General features: G+C 33.8%; 1 protein-coding gene across 6 annotated transcripts in view; it reads left to right on the top strand.

Annotated features, from left to right (window-relative positions):
• Positions 1-9,195, top strand: part of KCNJ3 (potassium inwardly rectifying channel subfamily J member 3) — a 160,333-nt gene that overhangs the window by 3,554 nt on the left and 147,584 nt on the right. The gene's annotated exons all lie outside the window — the stretch shown is intronic.

Here is a 9,195-nt window from a genome sequence, read left to right as displayed (position 1 = left end):
AAAAGTTTTGACCTTGTGTAATTTTCCATCTTAATTTATAAAATCTTATACTAATAACGATTGCTCATTTTAATGATAGAATTAAAGCAGGTCAATTGCCCTGTCACTGCACATTGTATTTACTTTGCTGTGTGCAGTTCATATACTGAATTTTGTATAGCATAGTGGGAACTTCCTAAGTTGGCTCTGATGTATATTTTCATGAAAGTAATTATGAATAATTGTCTTACTTAGAGCATACTCTTTAAAAAATTAACTTTGCATAAGGGTTTTTTTATTGAACTTAGTCTAGAGTTTCACTTATCATTGTTTCAACTAAGTGAGTAGTTGAATTGTTCTTAGTAATTGTTTTGTTTTTATGGAAGTGAGTGCTGTTTCTTATATGTCTTTATTTCTGTGACTAAACCAAAGTATATCTTTCTTTAAGCAGGCCTGCCAGACAGCAGCGGTTTGATAGTTAAAATAGTGCAAATGTCTCTTTAAAGGAATTCATGGGATATATACCCTAGACATGCTTGTAGAAGATACTCAGAGAGTAGTTGACCATATTGGTCTTTATTGGAAATAGAAAATTAGCCTTTACAGATTATGTTTTATAAACATACACTGTCATTTATTAAAACAATGATCATTTATTAAAACAAAGATTTATTCCCAGGTCATGTGTTTTGAGAAATGTTTTTTTAAATTTGTCCTTATTTTTGTAAAGCAGAAATCATTGGAATCGGTCTACAAATCAGTTTACTTATATGTACAAAGGTTCAGTGAATTTAAAATACCCAGTATTTACCCTGAGAAAGGGCTTTGATAATGAAATTTGTACCATAAGAAATGTCCTAACCTGAAAAATTTACAAGTTGACAGATTTTGGAGCCTGGTGCTATATTAACACAAGGTGATAAGAATAATATTTAATGACAATAAGAAACATAATACTATAAAGTCCCCTAATTTGATATATGCAGGCGATATCAGTGCTAGAGGTAAGAATGACTGTCATGTGGATTCAATTATATTTCCTCAAAATTATGGGGTCTATCCCCCCCTGCTTTTTGGTGCATTGAAGGGTTGATCAACGGTTACTCTTTAGCTAGCATGTTAGTGTAGTTTAATTGGTGTTTTGTTTGTTTTTCCCTGTAGCCATGGTAATTAAAATGAATTCCTATTTTAATTTCTTGGACTTCATCTAAAAGGATCCATGTTTGAGGAGGTAATAACATTTAGCAAAAGTAGAATGCAGACATTTCTATAATAGGTCACTCTGATTTTCTCTTAGGGACTGACATGAAGTGACATAAAACCATCAATTGCACTTTTAGAGAGAAGCTAAACTAAAATTTAAAAGCAATAATAGTTCAATATTAGTACTAGAGTATTCAAAGGTATACATTATAAATAAAATACAATTACAGCCATTCACAGTTCCTCCTTTTAACCGTTACCTTTGGCGTTATACAGGTGAGATTCTTGTCTTTTTAACAAGAAGATATGTTTATGGAATACTGGAGGCAACAAAAAATATGTTTACATACATAGTCATTATGTATAGTATATATAATAGGTAGTTTTTTCTATTACTTAATTTTTTGATTTTAGATTTTTTGACTACCCCTTTCTTATTTGATGAATAAAAATGTTTCTCAATATCAATACAAAATATTTTTTAGTATCGTAAATCAGTTTGAATTTTTTTGGGGGGGTATACCGTAAAAACACAGATATGGCTTTGGAATCATTGCCACTTGTAAATCGTCCATGCATATTGCTTCTGTATTTCCTCACTGTTGGTGGAAGTTTTTTCTTTTTTAATCTCTCTGCCTCTCCCTGCCCCCTTCCCCCCTCCCCCACCCTACCCCAGTCACACACACCTTTTGGAATGACATTCACTTACACGAAAGGCATTTTTTTCAACTCTGCTCCTGTTTTCTAATCACAAAAAGTATTAAAGACTCTTTCATTATTCAAATTCTAAAAACCAATCTTCTTTCTCTTACCTCTTATTTTCATACAACTCTTTACTTGTACCTTTTATTTTAGTTGTCTTTGTTTTTAACTTTAGAGAATGGGCACTAAACAGTGTGGCCTTGTTAAGTTAATATATCATCCAGTTGGGAATGTTAATAAAATTGTCTGGGTTAGGGAATTGAGACTAATAGGTGAAATACTGGACCCTTTCATTTAATGTTAGGCCTAAAGGATTGGGAGTTTCCACTTTAGTCTACAAACCTCAGACTGCCGTTGATGTACAACTTGTTAGGTGGATGATTACACAATATTCCTGAACACATTATAGAATTAAAAAAAAAAGAATCACTTATCCAGATGCCTTCTAAGACACACACATACACTAATAGGGTACTGACAGTTACCAAGGCAAATCTTTCCAAATACATTATTTCCTCTTCAATAATTAAATACTGTAAAACATAAAAATATTTATACTGCACCCAGATTTAAAAAAAAATAGAAGGATATATTTTTGTCTCATGGATATCCAGGCTGATTTCTTGGTCCTTCTGTTCCTTTAATATGAATTCCTCTTTCTTTCCTAGAAGATCAGCTATGGTACCCTAAATTTTGTTCATTGAAAGGTAACAGTACAGTTTCTCCTCTTCTAACATCACACACCATTTATGTATTCATCGTTTTATTTCCCATTTACATGGATATTGAAAATTAGATACTGCTTAGTTTCCCCACACAAGAGCGATCAAGTGTAGATGCAGGAACACAAATCCATTAGGGTCTTCACACATGTACTGATATTTCATTTACCTTTACAACACAATGATTCCTGGTTCATGTGGTTCATGGATTCTTCTCATAAATGTATTGATTTGCTTTCATTCTATATCTTGATGCATAAATATTTTTTTGACTCTATGACTTTATTTTGTATGACTGACCCTTATGATCTTGATCAATTTGCATTTAACGTTTTAAGATTTAAATCTTGAAACAATCAGTAATTCTTTATAAAATCGCATCCACACATCAGGATATGCCAATTTTTTTTCTTATCATCATCCAAGTTATTTCTAAAAGTGTTCAAAGGGTCTAAGGTTAGATAGCCCAGAATTCAAAGTGGCCAAACCCCTTATTGCTTTTTGAGTTTGTTAGGGGGCTCCCTATGCTTTTAAAATAGCACAGTTTCAGAATAGCTTCCCTTTCTCTGATATAAGTATAACAATTCTCCAAGTACAGGTCACTTTTAAAGCTACATTTGCCATTCTTTTCTTTCTTTCTTTCTTTTCAATAGAAGTAATGGGGGGATTTTTTGTGTGTTTTTGTTGATTTGTTATTTTTCATGTGGTTCCAGAAAAGTGCAGGGTGGTTTGTGCTCAGGGGATCCAGTGGGAACCGAGGGAAGGGACAAAAAAGCCCCACCAATCAGCAGGAGGAGGTAAGAACAAGTGATAAAGGGAAACAGGCAAACACATTTGATGGATTGGAGGGTGGTTAGTGAGTAGGAGGGGAATATGCAAGTAGGGTTACAAATGCTGTCCACAGTCATTGTAATTTCCATAAAAAGCCCTCAGAGGATTATAAAGCTGTTCTTTTATTTGAATGGTACAAAAACCTCACACAATCTATTATATTCCATTCTTTAAGGCACTTTCTTTTAATAAAACAAGCATATTTAATGGGATAATTAACTGAGCACTAAAATCATCACTTTAGATTTTCACCTGAGTATTCATGTAACTTCAAGTATAAAGAGTCCAAAGAAACATACAATTTCATTGTAGACAATCCAGAGCTTTTAATTTTGAGACAGTTACTGCCACCCCCTCCCACCTGCTTTAAAATTTTTATTAAATCCACAAATGATTATCCACTAAAGAACGTTTCTTCTGAACATTGTCCAAGCTGTTAGCTAAGCTGTCAGGACACCTACGATTAAGTGCATGCGCTCCTATCTTTCATGTTGGTCTGAGTGCCAAAGCCACCACCATAGCCACTTTCTCTGAGTCACAGAGCTCTTTTGTAGCTGATCTTGGTTCTTGCTTTTGTCTCATATCCTAATTTTAGCTTTCAGATATCACCCTGACCTCACGGGAAGTTGGTTTTATTTCAGACTTAGGAGTGTATGTGTATGTACGACACACATTGACGAAGGAGAAGTGAATGCATAGATGAAATGGAGGGTCGGGGGTGGCAGGCCAGACCCTTTCCATCTTAGCCTCCTCTCCTCTCCTTCGGTTCCTTTTCTGTCTCTCTTTGCATTTACCTTTCCCCCCTTCCTTTGTCTGTCCTTACATGGCCCTGGAAGCCCATTTTTCAGTGGAGATGTAGAGGAACTAGGACTTGGATCAAACTTTAGAGTGGAATAGAGGGAAATCTCATGAACTAGGGATTAGTGTTTACATTTTTAAGTTCAAAATTACAGAGCCTCACTCAAAGATCAGTGAAAGCACAGTCGTCATTATTAGTACACATTTATGGGTTAGTGCGAAGGGAGAAAGAGATCAAAGACCGAAGGGACACTTGGCCCCATTTATCTCAGAAGGAGGATGGCCACATGTGACGGGCCTGATGGCAGTGTAGTGCTAAAATGTTTATATTGAACGTTGTGGTGAGTATGTGTGTCCTTGGAAATCTGTAATATGATGTTACTTGTCTATAAAATAATGACCGTGGTAGTCCCTTTTAGGAATCTAGGACTTTTGATTCACTTTCAAATCAGTTTTCAGATTCACAGTTGATTTTCTCTAGGCCTGTTAGAAGTCTTGGAGAATTCAGACTGATTTGAAATTAATTACTTCTTTGAAGTTAGTAATTATTTCCATACAATAAGGCATGAATTAACCTTCTGTTCTGCCCATAGATCAATTTGAATATGATGGAAATGTGTAAATATTTAAATACTAAATGGAATTTAGAAGGTACCTTAAAATTGTGCTGTAACTTAAGCAGTACTAAATTAGTTTTAAATTGATCATATTCTAATTATAGTTTTTGGAGAGTAAACTTTAAAAAATTAATTAAGCCCTAGCTTTTCTTGATTTTTTTCCATCTTATGAATTTCCTATAGTAGAGTTCACTCAGGAAGCTTTAAAATGGAAGAAAGATCTTTGGCCCTTTCCCCAAATTTCAGATACTTGGGAAATAATTTAAAATGTATAGGAGTCATTTTCCAGTCCAAAATTTCCATCCTATGTTCTAAATTTTTGAGAATGACAAAGTTTCTCATTAACTTTATCATTTGCTTAACCTCTTCCCCACCATTTTTGCATTCATTGAATACATTTTATGATTCTAATTCATCATTTCATCAACTACAAGTCAACCCTAGCTATCAGCTTTTTAGAAATTAATAAAAGCTTACTGTATCATTCTAAGATTTTAAAATTGTTTTCATTTTTTGTTGCCCTTACACACATTCATCTAGGAAATAATTACAGTCCCAGTTCCCTTTGAAATGCAGTTTATAGAGGTAAAAAAGAATATGGACCAAAGCAAACTATTTTAGCAACTGAAAGTTTCTATATCATAATTCTGAAGGTGACATCGTGAAGAAAGATTAAATGTGTTATTATCTAAAAATCCCTAATTATTATTATTAAATATTTCTAATTAAAATATAATAATTCATGGCTAAATAAGAGAATTATAAAATTATTGTATATAAATGCTACTGATTTATTACATACTCAGGTTATAATTATATAATTATATAATGCTAACAATACAATGGAATTTTGAAAGCTCCCTTTTATCTGTTTTATTTTAAATTATTTTCATGTCCATATTTATATTGTAGTTCCTTGAACAGAATTTTTCTCACTCATGTGAGTCAGGAGACTTAAAACTAAGACAAGAATTTTGTTGTTTTTTTTTATGTTTTACTCCCATGGACCTCTGAAATTTAGGTCAATTGCATCAGTATATTAGGAAATCCTAGATTAGGATTTTGTTTTCTAAGAGCTGATGTGTACCCTTCTGACAAATATATTCAGTAAGTATACATCGTTTTCTGGAACATGTACTGTATTTTACTGAACACAAATATAATCTTGTTCTAGCCAGGTGTTCAAATTTCAAACAGGTTCAGTGATTCAAGCACCTGCCATGCTAAAACCACACCTTTCACTCTTGGCTTGAGCCAAATCCCTCTATTAAATTAATTCCACAATGATTATTTGGGTTCTCAGACTATGATAAGTCAAAGAGGCAAACAAAATTCAGAAAGGGGAGTGTACTAAAAGTTGAAACATTAGATGGTCTAATATACTGGAAAAAGATCTAGAAGACAAAAGTGTGAATATGTATAATCTCTTAGAGTCTTTTAAAAAAGAAATAATTATAGTTAAGAAAAGGTTACTGTGCTTTTTGGGGCAAATAATGTGTCCATACAAACAACTCACACACCCGTATGTGACCGACAGAAAACATGATAAATAGTATTGGAAATTACTTTTCAAAGCATATATGGCAAACTTCAGATACCTGGAAAATATCTTTCATCATCATTTTTCCCATAGTAGGGTATAAAGAAAACATTTTATTCGAAGTCACTAAGCCCAGAACCTGTGAATATGTTACTTCATATGCCCAAAGGATTTCTGATGTGATGAAAAGATATCTCATGATGTGGGGCCGGCAGGGAATCCTAGGTTATTGGGGTGACCGCGATGTCAAGACAAGAGAAAGCGGAGGCCCGGACAAGAGGGGGGTGGACTTAGAACAGAGGTAGAATATTGAGCATATGACAGTCCTTTAATGTCAGAAAGTATATTGAGTCTAAATAGAACAGACCTGTGCCTACTCAAGTCTAAACAACCTACATAGAAATTACCTACTTTGATTGCTAAAAATAAAATATATTTTCACCCCAGGTTGGCATTCCCTTGATAGCTATCTATAGCTAGGCTGCTTCTACTAATGGATTGTTTGATAACCAGGGAAAACAAAATTTAATAGCTCACTCCAAAAGCTTTTAGAATTAGACACTATAGGAAAGAAAATAATACTAATTTTAATATTGACTGACATAGACAACACATAAATATAAAACCTCTATCTTGGTTGAAAATTATTGCAAAGGAAAAAGTTGCTTAAAAACTATCTGAACACTATTATTTAACTGTGAAAGAGCACATTTTAGACGGCTTCATAATAACTACTCAAATTATGATCACTAATTATAAACATCAGACTACCACCTTGTGTTTCTATAGCACCAGTTTTTACATAGGCGAGTGAACAAGGGTATAGGTCTTTTGCTTATTATTTGTTTTTCATTTGATATTTAAAAAATGTGAATCAATACTTGTTATAAGTATATTTGGGAAGTTGCAGATTTTACTAGTTAGTGAATACATTTGTAAACATAAATGATCAGGCTTTCTTAGAAATACCCAGTTTCTTCTATCATTGCTTGTTGGAGCCTCTGTTTTTATTTTTGTACCATCAATCTTTGTGGTGATTTTTACTCTCTGTCAGTAATTATTTTCTTCTTTGTGTTTCCTCATCTAATCTCAAGGTAGAGAAGAAAATTGTCTCAATAATTTCCTTTGGATTTAAAACAAAAAAACAAACAACTAATATTAGTGAGTAGCACTAATGATGAAGTAACTTCTCTAATTTACTGAACCTGCTGTTGAGACTTTCTGAAGCAGTTGATGCTACACAATAACACCATTGATTTGAAACCCTTCATTCTGAGAATATCTTATTAAACCACATTTTAGAATGTTTTCATAATAATTTACTATCATATAAAAGGACAATATACATCTTGTAACCCCTAAGAATAAGATAGAAGTTTGTCTTCATCTACCATTTCATTGGGTAGTACAGTGTATTTTTTATTAGTTTTGCAAAAAGCCTGTTAAGTAAATATACTCCTCCCCCACAAGTGCTAGCTAACCTGCAGCTTGAATTTGAATTTTTCTGCAAGCAATTCCTAACTCCCAAAGCATTATTTTACCACCACCATCATCATATTAAAAAAAAGAAAAACTTTTTCTACTACATAATTCTGAGAGGTAACAAGAATAGAAATGTGACAAAAATGCATAAAAAGGAAAGATGAAGTAGGTAACTTTTGTGTCTGTTGATATTTAGTATTTATTCACTTATTATTATCAGAGAGTACCAGTTGTCTAGGAACTCTGGTGGCATAGGGATTTTTCCATTAGGCTACAAACTGCAAGGTCTGCAGTTCAAAACCACCAGCTACTCTGCTCAAAAAAGATGAGGCTTTCTACTCCCATAAAGAGTTACAATCTCAGAAACCCATAGGGGACAGTTCTACTCTGTCCTATAAGTTAGCTACAAGTCAGAATCAATTCAAAGACATTGCACTTGATTTTTGGTTTTGTACAAGTTTACTGGATTATACTGAAGTCCCAATCTACTACTTTATGGAAGTTTGGCAAAACTATGAACTTAGGAAATGTAGACATTTTAAATTCTTTTCTGATTCAGGAAACTCCGGTTTAGCACAATTTGTTCGCTGTGTTTTCAATATTATAAAATCAAGAACTGGGCAATTTCAATACAGTTCATTGTTAAATTTTGAAATGAGTTTGAAATCCATTAGCAAAGCTATCCTTCATTTTATTTTCATTTTGTGAGTGTTTTCCTGAGTAATACTCACATAGCATTTTTGCTCTCCTCTCATAGTTTGTATCTGCCACTTTTGAATATCATTGAAAAGCAAGTTAATGTTCTTGGCTTTTTAATAATTTAGGAAGTCCTTTCATACACCTTTTCTACATTAAAGTCCAGAAGGATTGCCTATTTGTTTGGTTAAATGAGGCCTGGTGGCTCAGTTGTTGGAGTATTCAGAAACTAAGCAAAATGTTAGCTGCCAGCTACTCTCCAGAAGGAAGCTGTGCAGTCTGTTTCCTTAAAGATGTCCTGCCTTGGGACCCGCTGGGGCAGTTCTACCCTGTCCTTTAGGGCTGCTAGGATGGGCAATCCACTGGATGACTGTGGCCAGTGGAGTTGTTTTTTAGAGAACCTGGCATGAAATTATTTATTATGCAATGATTTCTGTCTCGCAGTAGCACAGACCCGCTCACTTCTGTAGTTTGTGCAAACAGCCATAGTTGGGCCAGGCATCTCTCCAAAGCTCATGAGTTAGGGAATGGTAATTATAGTAAGTTGTATATTATAAATAATGCATACATGCTCCACATGAGCTATGTGGTATTTCAGCCCATTTGCTAGAACATAGCTGCATAA

This window comes from Echinops telfairi, unplaced genomic scaffold (genome assembly GCF_000313985.2).
Source record: "Echinops telfairi isolate 266 unplaced genomic scaffold, ASM31398v2 ScPeMD7_4;HRSCAF=17, whole genome shotgun sequence".
Lineage (NCBI taxonomy): Eukaryota > Metazoa > Chordata > Mammalia > Afrosoricida > Tenrecidae > Echinops > Echinops telfairi.
The sequence above is the reverse complement of the archived record's forward strand: the minus strand, read 5'-3'. Positions and strand labels throughout refer to the sequence as shown.